Source organism: Pinus tabuliformis, chromosome 2_2, assembly GCF_031772625.1.
Source record: "Pinus tabuliformis cultivar Carrire ecotype Pingquan chromosome 2_2, CPIR1, whole genome shotgun sequence".
Taxonomy (NCBI): domain Eukaryota; kingdom Viridiplantae; phylum Streptophyta; class Pinopsida; order Pinales; family Pinaceae; genus Pinus; species Pinus tabuliformis.
The window spans coordinates 3,901,766-3,922,887 of NC_142300.1; positions in this window are offsets into that span (position 1 = coordinate 3,901,766).

Sequence of the window (21,122 nt, forward strand, 5' to 3'; positions counted from 1 at the left end):
CAGGGCTCCAAGAACTAGTAACTCAACCCATAGCCTTCCAGGGCTCTAGAGAATTTGTCCAACCTAGCTCGAGGTACTAGTAACTCAAACCAGCAAGGGATCCAAAGCGTTTGTCCTAACCTAGTCTCTAAGACTAGTAACTCAACCCAAGTTTTTCCATGGCTTCCAAAGCGTTTGTTTGAACCCACAACAATAAGGAACTTGAGAACCAATCAGAAAATATCAAGTGGACATCCCACAACCCCATGGTTATCCAAGAAATGGAAAGGCAAGGCTAAAACCATTATCAATCTAGGAAAATATTCATGAAAATGAAAACACATAACCAGAAAATCACATGCATATACCATGCATCCATAAATCAACAAGGAAACCACACATGCAACCCGTTACCTACAAAGCAATCCAAATGTGGTTGTTGATCCAACTGTTCCCTTGCGCTTTCTTGGTTTCCTTTACCTTCTTTATCCAAATCCAAGTGAATACTAGACTGCTCCAAGCATACTGCAAGAATGCTCTGAGTGTTCAAGAGTATGAGAGAATTAGATAATGAAATGAGAGATCCAAAACTGAACTAACCAAAAGTTTTGAAATGATCCTCAAAATCCTTTTTATCATTAAGGCCTCTCTTTTCTTCATTTTCCTTAATTTTTCCTCTAATTTCCTTGGCATGCAAGTATGTGTTTGTTCACCTTCATTTTATCCAATTATTGCCACTTTTCCTTTTCCCACGCCTTTGCCAATTTCCATAGCCATTAATTAATCAAAAGTCATAACCATTATGTTTTTCCCAATATTCATCTTGGAATACGTGTCCCATGACCTTGGTCATATTTTATTTACATGGAAAATCAACGAGTGGTTGTTACACTACCCATGGAAAATAGAAAACCATGAGCTTTTCCCATGGTAATCTCCCACAATTTTGTGACCACAACAGTAATTTGACCTCGTCAAACAATTGCTAACAACAAACCTAAGGGATTTTATTGTGGTATTTTCAAGACAAATAGCTATAAAAGGAGAAGGATATCAAGGAATTATGTGTGCATTTGATGGATTATTCGTGTGTGATCTGATCTGGAACAGATGTGCACTAGGGAGCAAGGAGAAGAAGGCTCAAATTTGGAATATCTAAAAGTTGGAAAGCTAAAGTATATGCTTGATTGATTTGCTTAAGTTGCAACATCAATGATTATCTATGATTTTGATAGTGGTTTATGCAGGGTAAATGACTGATCAAAAATTATTTTCAATAGTAAATTTGAGTTTGATGTTATCAGTTTTGCAATTTGAATTCTTAAGTTAATGATAAATCTAATTGTATGCATGTTGTTTTCCTGAATACCACACACATACACAAATCTGCTTCAGAATAGACTCGTATACTATCAGAGTTAATATGGGTTGATTAAATTAGCTGCTTGCTGGTGATTTTGATTAATTACTATTACTGTGATGTATGAGAGTGTTTAGATGCCAATTTTTTTTCTAATGATTGATGACTATATTGATGGTTGATGAGAATTTGTTGGCTTGGCATTTTGTATCTTGATAAACGTGTTGAAGGGAAGGTTTAAATTGCGTTTGTTACAAGTATTGTATTCAAATATTGTGTTTGATGCAGAGAAAGTTTGACAAAAAGAATGGATTGGTAGAGAAGCTTTGATATTATGTGTACGTAGATATATACACATGTTTGATGCATAGGAAGCATGTATATATGTGGATATATCAAGTGATTGTCGCGTATATGTTTTGAATTAGTTATGGACAAAGTTTTTCCTGACAAAGGTTTATTGCAGAGGTTCCAAGTTTTATGTGTCATCTTTTGTGTGCTTGATGAATATGAGTATGATGATTAGTTTTGTATTTGATGAGTGAAGATTGTTGACTTGGTTAATGTTGATATTTGGCTTGTTTTTTCAGTGATTGTTATTCATTTACTTAGTGATTTGATTCCGAAGGATAATTGGTATTCAATATTCAGTGTTTGGTTTCAGAGTGGTTATTGGTTTTTAGAGATTAAGCATATTTTTGGGTGTGGGCCCAGTTTGAAAATTTGATGAAAAATGGCCTGCATATTTTGATCTATGATTGAGACAGGTGGATCTAATATGAAAATTATGAAACGTGGTGCATAGAGGTGTTGAGTGTAACACCCTCCTCCCACACTTACCCAAGTTAACTGGTCCATTGGGGTAAATATGTGACGAAGCGTTACTATGATGTGAATCAAACTCCTAAGTAAAATTAAGGAAGTGGAATCATCAACCCGGAACCTTACTGACCACCCTCAAGAGCTACAGGACCCCTAGGAGCTAACCAACCACTCAAGGTGCCCAACCCTTGAGTTAACTTGACTTTTTAATGATTTGGACTCCCAGTCGCTCCCATGAAAAGGAAAACAAATGACTGTAACCCTCCAATCACTCCCATGAGCCTACTTCCTAGTGGCTATAGACTAATTTACTCTGTTTTGTGCCAACAACCTTAAGAGCTAAGCCACTTTTTCAGGGCTAGGATCCAGACCTCTGCTCGGAACTTTATGAAACTCTAAAAAATGATAACTAACGCAAAGACAAATCCTTTAATTCAAATATTGATCAAGGAATTAACCTGAACCATCCTAACCATGACAATTGTTTCATCAAACACATCATGAACATGTAATATATAGGTCATAATTACATATCTAAACATAGGGGTCTCATACTTATCTGAGAATCGCCAGGAAGCTCTGATGTCTTCTCTCAATAGTTGAATTATCATATGTTAGGTCATACATTCATTAACCATTCATTTACTAATCAAAACATGATCAGATCCATAACTAAAGTAGCTGGAGCGTTAGTCAAACCAAAAGGAACTACAAAAAAATCATAATTCCCATACTTGGTTTGAAAAGCAATCTTGTAAATGTCCTCTTCTTTGATGTGTAGGTGCTGATGATATCCAGATTTCAAGTCAATCTTGAAGAACATTGTTTCTCCCTTAAACTGGTCAAACAAGTCATCAATCCTTGGCAATAGATACATGTTCTTGATGGTCACCTTGTTCAACTTCCTGTTCCACTTCAATTCCACTAACTCTCAAGTGCTCATCCTGTATGGTGCCTTTGATGCTGGTACCGCCCCTGATACCAACTCAATAGAAAAATTCCACTTCCTTGTGAGGCGGTAACTTTGAAATCTCTGATAGGAATACATCCCAAAATTACTTAGAAATAGGTACTTGTTCAAGAATTTTTCCTCCTTAACATCCTTACATTTATCATTGGAAATATGCACTGCAAATAACACACACCCTTTCCTACGATTGCACTTCTCTTGTATAGTTTTTACCATTCCAACTGATGTTTCCTTCTTCTTACCCTACAAGATTCTCTATTCTCCATTGTCATCCAAACACTCAATATCCTTTTCATAACAATCCAACTTAGTCCTATGAATATACATCCAATCTATACCCAGAAGCATACTATATGATCCCAATGGAAGCACATTTAGATGCACTAGCGTAGGCATACCATTCAACTCAAATGCATAATATCTTATCCAATGATGAACTATTTTCTTAGTACCTGTAGCCAACGACACCAACCAAGACTCTCCATGCACTTCTTTTCTTAAAACACACTTATCCACCATGTCAAGGTTAACATAAATATAATTAGACCCAGGGTCAATCAAAATAGAAACAACTCGATCACAAAGCTTACCGCCCATCTCAATAATAGATGCCTGATGATCTGCTTACCTATTATCTAATGCTTCTTAGATCCAAGGAATTCTCTTTCCAACATCCCCAACACTCTACACTTCTTGTGCACTATAGATTTAAGGCATACCACCCTAATACGATGGACAATCCTTCTTGAGATGATCTTTCCACACATATCCAACACTGGAAATGTCCCTTACCATCACCTTTATTATGCTGCCCTCCATGCTGTGACCTATGTCCCTTTCCAATTGCATTAAAATTCTTATAAGGAACAACATTCTCTTTCTCACCTGCATCCTAAGGTATTTTTTTCTTCGGTATCCATTTACCTTTAGTCTTGTATTTCCCTTTCCAACTTTGCTAAGACTTTGTCTTACGCTTCGATTCCTCATAACAAAGTTTCAACTTTCCAATGAATTCTTCTAGTGACCGAAGCTCATCATACTCAATCTGATCCTTAAATGCTAATGGTAATCCACTGAAAAATATTTGAACTTTGGCCTTCTCTTCCTTAAGTTATGGTACATAACTCAGTAACTCCAAGAACTTATTCATGTACTCCTCATTTATCATCAATCCCATATTCAGCTCATATAACTCCTTACATTTACTGTCATAGTACCTCTCTGACAAGTACTTCTCCTTGAAAAGTCTCTTGAATTCATGCCAACGCATCTCCTCTATCTTGATGTCTCTGACCTGCTTCACATCTTCCCACTAGATGTATGATTTCCCTTTGAGGCTGAAAATAACTATCCTGGTCTTCATGTTCTCTGTATAGTCATGTAACTCAAAGAATTTCTTCATCCCAATTAACCATGCCTTTGCATATTTTGGTTTCCTCAAATATCCATCAAATGTAGGTGGCTTGTCTTTCTTGAACTCATCCGGAAAATATCCCCTGTCATTCCTCCTGTAAGGATAATAGCGATGATGACCATGATACCTGTCTGAACCAGAATTAGAGTAAATCGCATGTCCACTGCCTCTGTTATCAGGTGTATCCAAGAGTTTGCTAGCCCTGATGGTATCATCCCTATCTGACCTGTACCCATCATGAGATTTGCTACAATAGGATCCATTAGTCCTATATTCTTGTCCATGATTGTACCTAAGAAGTCCCTCTCTCTGCGAGTCTAACAAACTCTGAAGGATAATTGCATTGACCTCTGCTTGTTTCTGTTGTGCCTTGGAAATCCTCTCTTGTGACTGAATGATTCTATCATTTTCTTCTTTACAACTTCTGATTTCTGCTTTAAGACTTATTAGTGTGTCTTCTATGTGAGGGGAGTACTCATTACCATGCCGCTCATCTGATCTGCAGGGAAAGTATTGTGAACTATAATCCACCATTTTTCTAGTCATCCTTGATCTTATTCTTCTTACAAACATACCATGTCAGTTAAACTAAAATATAAACATAACCAACATACCTTAGTATATTTTAGGGGAGGATATCTCGTCTACAAGATCAACTAGAATAACACAATGATGTATAATCATAACAATATATCAACCTCATGCATGGAAAGACCAATTGCATATCATGACCACATGCATGCCAACCATAACCATAACAATGCATGCACAACAACATATAGACACTGACATGCATAACAAATAGATATACACCTGGCATACATTCATGAAAAACACATCCCAACAACAACATCATAAACTTCTACATGAAAACACAACTAAAACAATGACCACCACCATGCATACACATTAAGCACATATACAAACTTCATGCATGCATGACAAACACATTCTGCCCATCCTGTCTATGTGCTGAACCATGCTTTGATACCACTTTGTAACACCCTCCTCCCACACTTACCCAAGTTAACCATTCCGCCGAGGTAAATATGTGACAAAGAATTACTTTGATATGACTCAACCTCCTAAGTAAAGTTAAGGAAGTGGAATCATACAAACAGAACTTTACTGACCACCCTAAGGAGCTACAGGATCCCTAGGAGCTAACCAACCACTTTAGGTGGCCAACCCTTGGGTTAACTTGATGTTTTAATGATCTGGACTCCCAATCACTCCCATGACAAGGAAAGCCATCGACTGTAACCCTCCAGTCACTTCCATGAGCCTATTTCCCAATGACTATAGAATAATTTACTTAGTTATGTGCTAGTGACCCCAAAATTTGAGCCATTTTTTCAAGGCTAGGATCCAGACCTCTGCCCAAAACTTGATGAAACTCTCAGAAATGATAAATAACACAAAAGAAATCCTTTAATTCAAATCTTGATCAAGGACTTAACCTGACCCATCCTAAGCATGACAGGAATTTCATCAAACACATCATGAACATGTAATCTACAGGTCATAATTACGTATCTGAACATAAGGGTCTCATAGTTATCTGAAAATCATCAAGAAGGTCTGATGCCTTCTCTCAATAGTTTCTTTATCATATATTAGATCTTACATTCATTAAGAATTCATTTACTAATCAAAGCATGATGAGATCCATAACTAAAGTCTGTCATAAAACCATGCTTATAACCATAATGGTAACAGTAATAGAACAACCATCGAAGCGACATAATAATAAAGTATAAATAATCATGAAAGTACAAGAGGAAAAAACTCTTATTAACATATGCAAAATCCAACCAAGTTAGGGACTTCCACGTACCACCCAACCATAGATTTGGCTGAACCAAATCTTTCTTTCATCCAATCACCCCCTTGCCATATTCCAAGCATGAATGTGGGACTCACAACAAAACCAACCAAGGCTTCCTCAAGGTTTACCACATATCCCGCCATTACCAGTCAAGGGATTTCTAGGCTCGAAACCATCATCTATACAACTAGGCGTTAATATATATCAAACCATTATCGATCAAGGGATTTCTATGCCAAAAAATAAACATACCATCTACCAGGCTTTACCTCAATCTTGCCAAAACCAGTCAAGGGATCACTAGGCCCTAAACAAGCATGGATGCGTCTAGATTTCTTCACCAATACCTTGAGGAGTTTTCTCATTTCCACCCTTAGGATTTGTGGTGTATTGTACCATTACTGGTTAAGGGATTCCTAAGCCTTCAGGAATGTTCCTGATACCACCTCACCAGGTTCCAAAACTAGCCGATAATCCAGCTCAACCAAATGAAAGAACCCCATCACATCATAGCTATCCAGAAATGGAAAGGCAAGGCTAAAACCACTGTCACACCTGGAAAAACCAATTCCAGTGATAGCAAGAGAACTAAATACACACATGCATGTACCATTCATGCCAAAACTAGCAAGGAAATCATACATGCAACTCGATACCTTCAAGTAATCTCATTGTAACTTCTTGATCCAACTCGACGCCTACAAGTAATCCCATTGTAGCATCTTGATCCAACTCTTCTTTGCTTGATCTTCCATCTTCTTTCATTCCCATCCTTTTCCTTTCTTTCTCCAATGCTAGAGTGTTCCAAAAATGCTCTAAGTGTGCAAGAGTATGAGAGAATATAAAGAAAGCTCCCAAAACTGAATTAACAAAAGCTCTGAATTAATCGTCAAAAGCCTTTTTATCACTGGGGCCTCTGGTTTCTTCAAGTTTTGTTATTTTCCTTCAATTTCATCCTTACATGGAACCTATGATGTTTCACCTTTCTTTTCTCCTATTTTCCATTATTTTCATAATTAAAATGCCAATTAATGCCTCTTTTCCTTTTCAAAGCCTTTTCCATTACCTTTGCGAATTTCCCTTAGCCATAATAAACCAAATGAACACCTACTAGGATGTTTTTCTTAACATGCAACTTGGAATACATGTCCCATGATCTTGGTCTTATTTTTCCTTTATTCACTTTATTAAATTAACTTTTAACTCGAGGTTATTACACTGAGGGTTGGAGCCTTTAGTAAGGGAGTCAAAGCTCCTTTGTAGTAGGAACCAATAAACTTGATCAAGGGATAGTAGCCCCCTTCCGGTAAGAGTTGGAGAAAAAGTGGAGGTTGTATCCTCCTACATGTAGGTTCTTGTGTGCTAGGAAGAGTCCGTGCCAGTCAAAAATGTAAGAAGACATTCTTTATAATAAAAAAGGAAGACATATCGATAGCAACGGTGGTTTTCTCCCACATTGGGTTTCCACCTAAAATATTGGTGTCCATATGTGTTGATGTGTTTCTTATGTATTATGATTTATCTTATTTTTACTGCCCATTGTTATTTCATAATGAATGAATAATGAATTAATTATGCAATGGTTAAGTTAAAAAACTAATGGAAATTGTGAAAAATTATTAATCTACACATACTCGACTTACATTCATTAAAGGCACGTACACACACGAGTTGTCTAAATAACAGTAACATACACTTCTATGAATTTGAAATTGAAGATTAGGTGAGACAAAAATATTGATTCACCGCCTACCCATCTCACTATTTTTCCTAATAGATAACATGGCCTTGGTCTTGCATTTCATCTGTGATCCGAATTGGATCCTTAAACACTCTTAAAGTTCCCTGAACTCTGTAAAACTCATATCGAAGTTTCAAAGTATTATGGATGTCGAAGCTTATCAGAAATAACCTTTGAACAATGGTAATTTGTGGTCAGCACGGAACAACAAGGACCCTCGGTCAAAGCGAGCAGACCGTTGGCCCATGGTGACCGTGCACTGGCACAAATTGAAAAACAGGAGGTCAAATCCAAAAACAAAGGCAGTTTCTGATATAATCGCGTATCGCAGGGTGTCCCCCTCAGTGAAGGAAAAGCCCCAAGTGCTCGGTCACGAGGAAAAGCATAAAACCGTACGGGGAATCACCGATTTCGTCAGAAGGTGGGTCCTGTGCTAAAACTGGCAGGATATCAGAATGGCTTCAAGCAGTAAGCGGGTTCGACCAAGTGCCGCCCGATGCCATACACTGGGTGACACGCGTCCAGCGGATGAGAGAAAAAACTGCTCACATCACGTGGGTAAAGGTCATGCTACTTAACTGCGCGATATGGACGGAGACTGTAGGATCTGGAGGCTCTAGATCAATGGCAAAGAAATGATTCGATGGATGAATGGATTCGATGGGGAAATAGGCTGAGTCATATAAGATTTGAGGTCCGGCATGACCGATGAGTTGGCAGAGGAATCAGTTTCGCGGGCAATCTTGGAGCAACGGAAATAATGACTGTTCAAAGAGAACTGACACTCAGTTCATGAGAAAACAAGTGGCCACCTCTTTGTGAAGTGTTACAAAATGATGATGACGCAGAGCAGGGGAATTCAAGCAGACAGAGGCAAGAGATCCAGAGTTGGGAAGCAGAAATGAATAGTCACAGAGTAGATTGGCTTTAAGCCACGAATAGACATAGAGCAAAGGGAGCAGAAAAGAGGCAGAGAAAGAGAAGTAGAAAGTTGAAAGGCAAGAAAGAAGTGAATTGCAGAGAACAGAGAAGCCGAGATGACCTGCAGAGCAAAGGCAACATCGAGCAGACAGAGACAGAGAGAGCTTGAGAGTCTGTGAACTCCAGAGAAGGCTTAAGAGGTTCAAGCAAATCTTCTGTGTATACCTATCAGGTATTGAGTACCAAATTGGACTCATACCACTGAGACCAGTTGAGGTCGAGATTTAGTAAGAGGAGTCTGTGTACTCTAGAGACTTGGGGAATCCAATTACAATCCTACTGATCATCATCTGTTAAAGTGAGACTCAAATTGAGATCCTTATTGTAAAAACTCTACTTTAAGACACAATAGCAAGGCCACCATTGAAGGCTAGACCAGGAGACATAGCCCAGGAGGATTGGTTGAACTCCCTATTAAGCTTGTTGTGTTTTATGTGTTTGCTTACTGTGTTTCTCTTACTGCTTCAATGTCTATGTATTTTGCAATCTTATCGATCCGATTCGTTGCATAAAATAACATAGGTACACCCCAACACATGAGTTTGCAATACCTTCATTAATTCACTGAGGTCATTTATGGGTGATTTCAGATCAAGTGGTATCAGAGCTCGTGGTTGTTAAGGTTAGACAAGCTTGTGCTGGATTTTGTTGTTGAATGCTAACTAGATCAAAGCTTAAATTAGGAGAAGGAGAGTTGGTCGAAACTAACCCGGAAATTGGAAGAGCCTATCCTTAGAAGGAAATGTCAGAAGAAAGTCCCTTGGGACCAGGACCCAAATTTATAGATAGTTTCCTGGCCATGAGGTCCATGGTAGAGGAAATGTATAGGGACTTTAGGAAACATAAAGATGAAGATTCATCAGGCTCCAAGCAAGATAAAGGAGAAGAAGAGTCTCTCCTCCATGACCACTCAAAAGGCAAAGGGAAAGAAGAAAACTTTCTCACACCTCCTAAAAGCCTTGAACATAAAAAGAAGACATCTTTGATTAAATTAGATGTTAAATTTGATTTATCAATATATGACGGAAATTTGAATGTAGAGAAGCTAGATAATTGGATCAGACAAATTGATGTTTATTGCAGAGTGCAGAGTATCGACTCAGAAAAGAGTAAGATTCAGCTGGCCAGCCTACGCCTCGGAGGCACTGCCTTGGTAGGGTGGGAAGGTAGGACACAAGCTGACATGAAGAAACATGGTAAGATTCTTTCTATCCAGAGTGAATTTGTTTCTGCAATCAAAAAGCAGTTCTATCCACTAGCTTACATGCAGCAAGCGATGATGAGCTAGCAAACTCTTCACCAATTGAAAGAGAAAAATGTACAAGGTTACACCCAAGAATTTAGGAAAAGGGATTTGATTCTAGGAATTTCTTTAGACTCACCTGAGACTCTGTTGAAGTACATAGGTGGTCTACACAACTACATGAGGTACACTATCCTCATGTTTAATCCCACTAGTATAGATGAGGTATTTTTTCAAGCTACGCATCTAGAAGCTATAGGAAAGAATGGGAACCCAGAAGTTGGGGGATCATCCAAGCCCATTGCAAGCAAGAATAAGGAGAAAAGAAAATAGAAATGGAAAGAGAGAAAGGGCAACACTGCATAGAAAAGCAAGTATTCATGCACTCACTGTAAGAAGGATGTGCATGATGATGAGCATTGTTGGATTTTGCATCCGGATTTTAGACCTAAGAAGTTCGAGGGCAAGAAGAAGAAGACTGCTGCAGCAATTCAGAAAGATTTGGGCTCAGACTCAGGAGATGAAACAACCATTGCAGCCACAGGTATAAAAGGTAAAAATTCTAAAGTATCTAATAGTAATTCTGCACAATCTACTAATAATGAAGAAAATGAGAGAAAAGGCATGAGCTCTTCCATATTCGCGTTATTTCCAAGCATCAAAAGGCTGATACTTTGTTTGATATTGGCTCACAAGTAAATTTATTTTCTGAAGCAATTGTAAAGAAGTTTGGATTACTAACTACACCTCACAAGAAACCATACCCATTAGGTTGGTTAAGTGATAAAGAACAACTACAAGTGACTAGACAATGTAAACTTAAGTTTTCTTTTGGGTCAGCATTTGTAGATGAGGTTGAGTTAGATATAGTTCCTTTGGATATATGTGGAATTGTTTTAGGAAGTCCCTAATTATATGATAGAAAAGTTATTTTTTATAGAGATGAGAACAAGTATCTCCTCGTTAAAGATGGAATCGAATACATTGTAAGAGATCATAAGCTCAAGAATAATTATACTCTCATAAACTCAGGGCAGATGAAATGAATTGTAAATTCATGCAATTTTTTTTACTGATGGTTGTAAAGGAAAAGAAACCTGATAAAACCAATGTATTTGAGGGCTGTGATGCTAAACAACAAGCTGATTTAGAAAAAGTTGTTTCAAAATATGATATCTTGTTTCAAGAACCTAAAGGTCTGCCACCCAAAAAGGAAATAGTGCATGATATTAATTTGCAGCAATATGCTCCATTGCCTAACATCGGAAGGTACAGGTTGTCCACCTTAGAGAATGCAGAAATCAAGAAACAGGTGCAGGAGTTGCTTGAGAAGGGGTTCATCAGACCTAACACATCACCATGTGGGTCTCCAATCGTTTTGGTGAAAAAGAAAGATGGCTCGTGGATAATGTGCATTGATTACTGAGCACTGAATAAGATAACAATAAAAAATCATTATCCCCTTCCTTGCATAGATGATCTATTAGATTAGTTAAAGGAAGTTGTTTATTTTTCCAAGTTAGACTTGCATAATGGATATCATCAGGTCAGAGTTGCAGAACAAGATGCATGGAAGACTACTTTCAAAACAAAGCAGGGATTGTATGAGTGGCTAGTTATGCCTTTTGGCTTAACTAATGCTCCTGCTACTTTCATGAGAATAATGAATGATGTACTCAGACCTTTTCTTGATCATTTTGTTATTTTATATCTTGATGACATTCTTATATTTAGCAAAATGTGGGAAGAACATTTAAAACATGTTAAGCAGACACTAGATTTTTTGAAGAGAAAAACTTTATGTTAAACTCTCAAAATGTGAATTTGGCAAAACATCTTTCAATTATTTGGGACATATAGTAGGGGGTGGTGAATTGAAGATAGATCCCTCTAAGGTGGCAGTCATTGTAAACTGGCCTAAACCTAGATCTGCTACAAAAGTTAGAAGCTTCTTAGGAGCAACACAATATTGGAGAAAGTTCATTTCTAACTTTTCCTTAATTGCAGCTCCCTTACATGCTTTAATAGGATTGAACAAGGTGTTTCAGTGGGGAGGAAAGAAGTAGAAAGCCTTTGACACCTTGAAAGAAAAGATTAGTACAACACCAGTACTAACACTACCTGATCTTCAAAGACCATTTGAGATCCAAATGGATGCCAGTGACTATGCCATGGGAGCAGTGTTGATACAGCACAATAAACCCATATGTTATCATTCTGAGACATTTAATTTTGTAGTAGTTAACTATCCCATATATGATAAATAATTGTATGCATTAGTACAGAGTGTGAAAAAGTGGAAACATTATTTAATGGGCAAAGAGATAGTTGTACATACTGATCATCAACCACCCCAATATCTACACTCCCAAACTAAGTTGCAGCACGCAAGACACTATAGATGGATGGGTTTTATACAACAGTTTCATTTAGTCATCAGATATAAAAAGGGCATACACAATAAAGTTGCAGATATGTTATCTAGACCAATTATAAACGCATCTACTATACTTAAGCATAACTCAGTATTGCATGAGAGCTACATTGAACAATATGCTCAAGGTATAACTTTTAAAGATGTATATGCAACTTTAAGTCAAGGGAAACAAGTAGAAGAATTGGATTATCACATTAAGGACCAACTCTTGTATCATTGTGGGAAGCTATGCATTCCACAAACTGAAAGAGTAAAGATAATTCGAGAAGCACACACTTCTCTAATATCAGGTCACTTTGGGGTAAGTAAAACGGTTGCACAACTGCAAAGATTTTGTTATTGGCCAAAAATGAATGAGATAGTTTCTAGATATGTAAGAGGGTGTACCATGTGTGCTAAAAGCAAGCCCATCAATAGAAAACTAGGCTTGTTCACTCCACTACCAGTTCCTTCACATCCTTGGAAAAGTGTTTCCATGGACTTTGTTGGAGGACTGCCTAAATCTAGGAAAGGTCATGACTATTTATATGTTGTTGTGGATAGGTTTAGCAAAATGTGTATTTTGATACCTTGTAATAAACAGATTACAACTGAACAAACTGCAAAGTTATTATTTCAGCATGTATGGGTTCATTTTGGATTACCCACTTCCATTATATATGATCGAGACACCCAATTTGTTGGGAAGTTTTGGTCGAGTTTGTGGGAACTGATGGACACCAAACTGAAGAAGAGCACAACCTTTCATCCACAGACAGATGGACAGACAGAAGTGGTCAACATGACAGTGATCCAGTTTCTTAGAGGCTATTGCAGCAAGCATCCCAAACTTTGGGATGAACATTTGTTTTATGTACAACATGCTTACAACTGAGCAAAACATTCTTCTACATAGAGATCTCCTTTTGAGACCTGTTTTGGTTTCACACCAAGGTCTCCCTTGCATTTTGTCTTTGGTAAAGACATAGTAGTTGATGGACACAGTGATGTGGACAAGGCAACCAAGTTCATTGAACAAATCCAAGAGATTCACCAGGCAGTACAGGGACAACTGGAAATGAGCCAAGCCAAATACAAGGCAAGGCATGACAAGCATCAGATGGAGCATAGTTTCCAAGTTGGTGATCAAGTCTGGCTGTATATCAGCAAAGACAGAATGCAAGGTGAAAGTAAAAAGCTAAAGCCAATAAGGTAAGGACCTTTCAAGATACTTGAGAAAATTGGTGAGAATGCTTTTCGCCTTGATTTACCAACTTACATGCACATCTACTCAGTCGTTAATGTAGACATTTTGAGACTATTTGAACCTTCACTAATTGAAGATCCCGAAGAGAAGAGTCAATTGCCTTCTATTGATGATCTGTTACCTGGATATTTCAATGAATTGCGGAAAGATGGATAGGAAGGTGAGGACGATGCGTAGGGGAGATGTTGAGTACCTCAGGATTGGACTAAAGGGTTCAAATCCAAGCAGTGAAAAATGGATAGAGATTGGACAAGTGAGATAGATATACCCTCACTTAGTCGATGCTTGAAAACCAACTTTTGGTGGTCCAAAATATTTTTCAGTGGGAAGGCCGTGATCTGAATTGGATCCTTAAACACTCTTAAAGTTCCCTGAACTCTGTAAAACTCATACTGAAGTTTCAAAGTATTATGGATGTCAAAGCTTATCAGAAATAACCTCTGAATAATGGCAATTTGTGGTCAGCACCATACAACGAGGACCCTCGGTCAAAGTGCGTAGACTGTTGGCCCATGGTGACCTTGCACTGGCACAAATTGACAAACGGGAGGTCAAATCCAAAAACGGAGGCAGTTTCTGATATGTGATTAGCGCTAAATATTTAATCACGTATCGTAGGGTGTCCCCCTCAGTCAAGGAAAAGCCCCAAGCGCTCGGTCATGAGGAAAAGCATAAAACTGTACGGGGAATCGCCGATTCCATCAAAAGGCGGGTCTCATGCTTAAACCGACAGGATATTGGAAGGGCTTCAAGCGGTAAGCGGGTTCAACCAAGTCCTGCCCAATGCCTTACACTGGGTGACACGCATCCAGCGAATGAGAGAGAAAACCGCTCACATCGCGTGGGTAAAGGTCATGCTACTTAACCGCGTGATATGGATGGAGACCATAGGATCTGGAGGCTCCAGATCAATGGCGAAGAAATGATTCGATGGATGACCAGTTTCGACTGGGAAATAGGCTGAGTCATATAAGATTTGAGGTCCAGTATGACCGATGAGTCGGTAGAGGAATCAGTTTCACGGGCAATCTTGGAGCAACGGAAATAACGACCATTCAAAGAGAACTGACACTCAGTTCGTGAGAAAACAAGTGGCCACCTCTCTGTGAAGTGTTACACGGTGATGATGATACAGAGCAGGGGAATTCAAGCAAACAAAGCCAGGAGATCTAGAGAGCCGGGAAGCAGAAACGAATAGTCAGGGAGCAGATTGGCTTTAAGCCACAAACAGACATAGAGCAAAGGGAGCAGAAAAAGAGGTAGAGAAAGAGAAGCAGAAAGCCGAAAGGCAAGAAAGAAGTGAATTGCAGAGAACAAAGAAGCTAAGCTGACCTGCAGAGCAAAGGCAACATCGAGTAGACAGAGACAGAGAGAGTCCGAGAATCTGTGAACTCCAGAGAAGGCTTGAGAGGTTCAAGCAACTCTTCTGTGTATACCTATCAGGTATTTAGTACCAAATTGGAATCATACCACTAATACCAGTTGAGGTCGAGATTCAGTAAGGGGAGTTTGTGTACTCTAGAGACTTGGGGAATCCAAGTACAATCCTACTAATCATCATCTGTTAAAGTGAGACTCAAATTGAGCTCCTTATTGTAAAAAATCTACTTTAAGACACAATAGCAAGGCCACCACTAAAGGCTGGACCAAGAGACATAGCCCAGGAGGATTGGGTGAACTCCTTATTAAGCTTGTTGTGTTTTATGTGTTTGCTTACTGTGCTTCTCTTACTTCTTCAGTGTCTGTGTATTTCGCAATCTTATCGATCTGTTGCATAAAATAACATAGGCACACCCCAACACATGAGTCTGTAATACCTTCATTAATTCACTGAGGTCATTTATGAGTGATTTCAGATCAATCCGTCAAGAGAGGAGGGGATTGAGGAGGGTAGGAGGAAATTTGAGCCTCAGAACTTTCCAGGGAGCTGAAGGACATGGAGGATAAATGAGATAGTGGAAAATATATTCCAATTCTTCTAGAGAGATTTCCAAGTGAATGAAGAATTCGACTAACTTGGGCATTTGTTTCTACCATTCTTCTTTTCGCACCTTCTCTGGCTATCTCTAGAGTCCATAGATGGCAAGCCAAAACATTCCTAACAACCCAATGTCCATCTCCTAGTCTTCTTCATTCCTCAACTTCTAGGGAAGTAACCCTTCTATGGATATGAAGAAGGATGTCAGGGTTGAAAATGTCATTGTGTTCATTAGTCCATGGAATTCAGGGAGGATGCCACAACCATGTCCTCCTCATCTAGCTCTTCCTCTCTCACAAACCATGGTGGTGGACTGAGGATTATAAATTTCAGTTCAATGATATTTGATTTCAGTGTCGAGGAGAGCAAGAGAATAATAGTTCCTATCAACAACTTATTGTGGCATGAAGTGTTGCAGGGGATATCCATGAATCTGATATATGAGCAGGGAAAAAGGGAGGGGTATAGACAATAACTGATGCATCAAAGTGGAATTGAGGGAGATCACAAAGTTGATGTTAAATGAATGTGTTGGACAAACATAGATGACTTTTGTGACTATCACTTGGAGAGTAGTTATGGTGCATGGACGCCACTTGGAGGGCTCAAATATTTCAAGGTTGAATGTTGTCCTACCCATTCTGACAGGACTCCACCATTGTTATAACACTCAGAACTGAAAGAAATATATATAGATATATATATATATATAGATATATATATATATATATATATATATATATATATAGATATATATAGATATATATATATATATATAAAGTTAATGGATTTCTATTAATTCAGAATAAGATTACATTGTGGTGAGATCTTCAGATATGCAAAAATGGCCTCACTCCGACCATATTTTTTGGCCTCTAGGTACATACAAAATAAAATTGAAAGTATCCTAAAAAAATAGATCTCTTGCAGTCCATAGTCCACCAGGCACAAAGTTTTTCAAAAAACCAGAAAAAGCCTACTTTCATTGTGGCACATTTTCTACAATAGGTTCATTTACCTTGGTCTCTTGACCCACTAGCTGGTGGAAGGCATCATGTATATGAGATTCCATATGAGCAATGCATGTCTCAAATCCATCCATACGTGCTTGAATATGTTATTGGTTCCTTTGGAGGGATCTTTGATGCTCAAGAATATGTTGGGTTGTGTTATATTCTTTCCATGACTACCCCACGCGTGGGGGGGTCACAGGGTGAGAGGCAACTCCCCCCCGAACGTTATGCCATGTACTACCAGGGGGTCACAGGGGGGTGGCTACCCCCCCTGTGGGGTATGAGGCAATGCCCCGAGAATTTTTTTTGACCCTATATTAGTTGGGTAGACCTACCTATGGTTTTGTCCATGGATTTCACACATGGTTTTGGGCATGATGGTTTACTGTCCATGGTATTTTGTAGATCCGGTTAAGGGAACTATGGTTATGTTCTAATTCAGGGTTAATGGATTGGGGTTTGCAGATGCTTCGACATGTATATATATGTATGTATCGTAACATTGAAAGGAACATAATGAAATAGCAATCTAGTAGTCATGGTTTTGGGATCCAGGGGAAATATCTGTGTATATCTGTTTTATGTTTTATGCTCTCACCAATGTTTATTTTCTATTTTTTTAGAATTCACATGTAGGTAATTTCTGTACAGGGTTAAAACCTACAGAATACACCTCTGGTTGTGCAGGATGTCTGCAAATAAGTTGACATGGTTGGCATGGTCTAGTTGTTGAGATTATGAAAGTTGGTCGAATGAGTGTTGGAAGAGTCAAATTTGAGCCTCAATAGAGTGAAATGGAGCCTAAAGGTCCACATTTCTAGGTGAGTCTCTATGAAAGGCTACTAACTCTCCTTCCTCCTTATGGTTTCCTCTTTCGTGATGGCCTCCTCCTTGCCTCAGGAAACCTCTTTGATGAAGCATATTGCGAGTGTCTGCTGACCAACTAAACTCTCGAAAAAATGCTCCACACAGGGACAAATCATGACACCACGAATGCATAAATCCTTTGCTATGTGGCCCACCACCCCGACAACAATGGGGAAATACAATGTTAACTCAAAGATCTAGTCCCACGCCATGCACTCTAAATTGAGACAGCCTCATGATTATGACACCAACGAAACCTGAACTAACACTCTATGTAGCCTTGCGCCTAGACCTTGCCTTCCAAGACAAATCTACATTCAAGAGCACAAATGACCCCACCCTCTAGAAGTAGAATGATATCGCTGTGAATTCAGGAGAGGAATCGACACAAGATGAGGAAATCAAAATTACCCAAGAAGGATATAAAAGAGAGAAGGTCGTTATCAACACCAAGGTGGGAATAGGCGACCTCACACTTTGGAAGCCACAAATTGCCTTGTAACACCACTACCATCTAAGCCATGTATTGAGAATATCCAACCGATAATATTCCAACCCTGTCCATCCTGATGTACAATGCACTCTAGGGTCCCAAGTTATGGGCACAAAGCGAATTCTAGGAGCTCTGTGGGTTTCATGACCATAATTTTTTGTACGTCGAGTATCCTCTTCCCTAGATAATACAATGGTTCTGAGGAGAATCCACTCAAACACTGCCAATACCCTTGCAATTCCAAAATTCATCTCTTGGCTTACGAACTCTACCACAGTTCTCATTGTCCCTACAATTATATGATACACCACATCCATAACTTTCTTTGGACTGCTTTCTAAATCCCCCCTCTTATGGTCCACCTGCATTAAAATCGCCGCGTGTGGTGGGAGTTATGCTCCCTATCATGGGAATGATCTCGGGACTCACCCCCATCGGGGAAATATATAATTATAATTAAAATAAATAATATAAATATTCAATATTTTTGTTATATTTCCAGTTTATTTCAATTATTTAAATGTTAAACTTATAATATTAAATTATAACAATCAATAAATCTTCATTAAATTTTATAACATTTAATACTATGAATAATTTCAATTTTTTTTTTTTTATAATTAAAACATTGTACATGACTTTTTTAATAAATATAAATTTTATACAATTTTAATTTAAAAAAAAAATTAAATAAAAAGGTATTATTGATTTTTAATATTAAAGAGATAAGTAACTATAAAAGTTAAATTTGTCCTTCGCCTTTCTTAGTTCATCCAATTTCATGAAAGTACTTGTTAGTTAATTTTCTCTCCATATTTTGTGATTTAATTATAAGTACATTTATGTGTATTTCATATCCATATATTAAGTTAATTATATTATTTTAGAAAATAGATTACATCACATAGTATAAAAATGGATCGACTTCACTCTATCACAAAAGTTATTGGCCAATCTAAAAAGCTCGGAGTATCTATTGGAAACAAAGAGAAAAAAGAACAACACTGATAACATAAAATCAAAAGAAGACCACTAAGAGATAACCGTAACATCTAACCAATTCAAGTGTCTGATAATGTAATAAGTGCCAAATCATTTACACTCCAACTAGGTATTGTTATAGGTTGAAACTCGCAATGGACATGTCTTTCCATATGATCCAAGTGAGATTCCATTTCATAAAGGGAGTATGACATGCTCCACTTATTCCACTAAATATCATTAAGAAAAGAAATGACGTTGTTCATGTCTTCATGTTTTTGTCTTAATACTCTTCCCAATAGAAACTTGAGCTACCAATGGGGAGTTACCAAGTGCATGTACTAGTTCCTTCTTTCCCTAGTGTGACCAAGGTGAGGAAGCCAACGAGAAACTTCCTCCAATATCTCTAAATCTTAGTGAGCCTACCCCTCCTAGGTAATATAGTCCTCAAACCTATTAATATCTTGTTGAGTGGTCAAAGGGGTGGCTAAGTAATAAGTAGTTATAGTCTCTTAGGCCTGCGATTGGGCCCATGGGTGTCTTTTCTACCTACAACCACTAACCCCATGACTCCATCTCATATGTTGATGTGGCATGAAGTCAACCATAACCTCTAAGGTAATACAATGCCAAAAAAACCAACTCCCCCAACTTCCAAAACTCCAATCAAGGGTCAACTCGTTAGAGATGAACAACATAGTGAAATACAAGTGACAAAGTAGTGACCCCCAAGGACACCTCAAACCAGTAACTATACGTCCCAGAACCGCCCATACAAACTCAGAAAAGGTAACTGGTTACGAGGCTATGACAAGTCGTTCCACCATGAAATTCACCTAGAATTAAAACCCAACTATCACAAGAGACATATGCAACTCTTTTCCAATGAAACAAAACCTCTAGATAATAAAATGTGACACCAACAATAGAATTCTTAACCAAAGTAAATCCAAATTCCACAATGAGCCATACACAGGTATACATAAAGGAAAGAGAATCGTATGGATTAGAGAGAAAGATTACCAATATAAAATCAGGAAGTGTAACCACATGTGAATAAATTAGAATGCCAAGCCTGAGATCCATCCAGTACAACCGGACCAATAGTCTGAGTTTTCATTGAAAGCTTCATCCACCACCTTACTCCTTCACCTGCTATCATTCCTACCACCACCCAATGAGCTAAGGGCCCGTCAATACAATTCTCTCGTGGTGCAACGAGAACCATCAAGCTTCCTTGAGCTAAGTGTTCATCTTCCCTCCTTCTACAAACCTGTTTTCTCCCTTCACTCTGTCTACACCTTCAAGATGGTTGGATATTTCTTGTGTTTATACAACACCATGTTTTTTTCAAGCTATGATCAATGAACGTTGATGATCAAAGCAACCCTGCTTCTACACCAATTGGTTAGTACTAAGATTTAGACATAATTGTGAAGATTTCCACTGCTGGGATTAACCCTGAGAGACCAAATGGAGTAACCAGTGGTTTTATAGGTTGAGAGTGCAACATTGTTATAGAAGAACTGAGAAATGGTGTTGTCAAGCAATTTTGAGCATATTTGGTTCTAGGGACATATCGTATTGCAAGACCTATTGTAGTTTGACTCACATAATCTCTTTGCTTGGTTCCCAATCCAAGTAATATTTGAGTAGTTTCCCTAGAAAATTAAGTTCCAATCGATCCCAACATCCCCACTAGTTCCATGTATGGTTGAGGATTGATATCAAGATCCTTTTTATTATTCAAATCAAATAGACTCATTAGT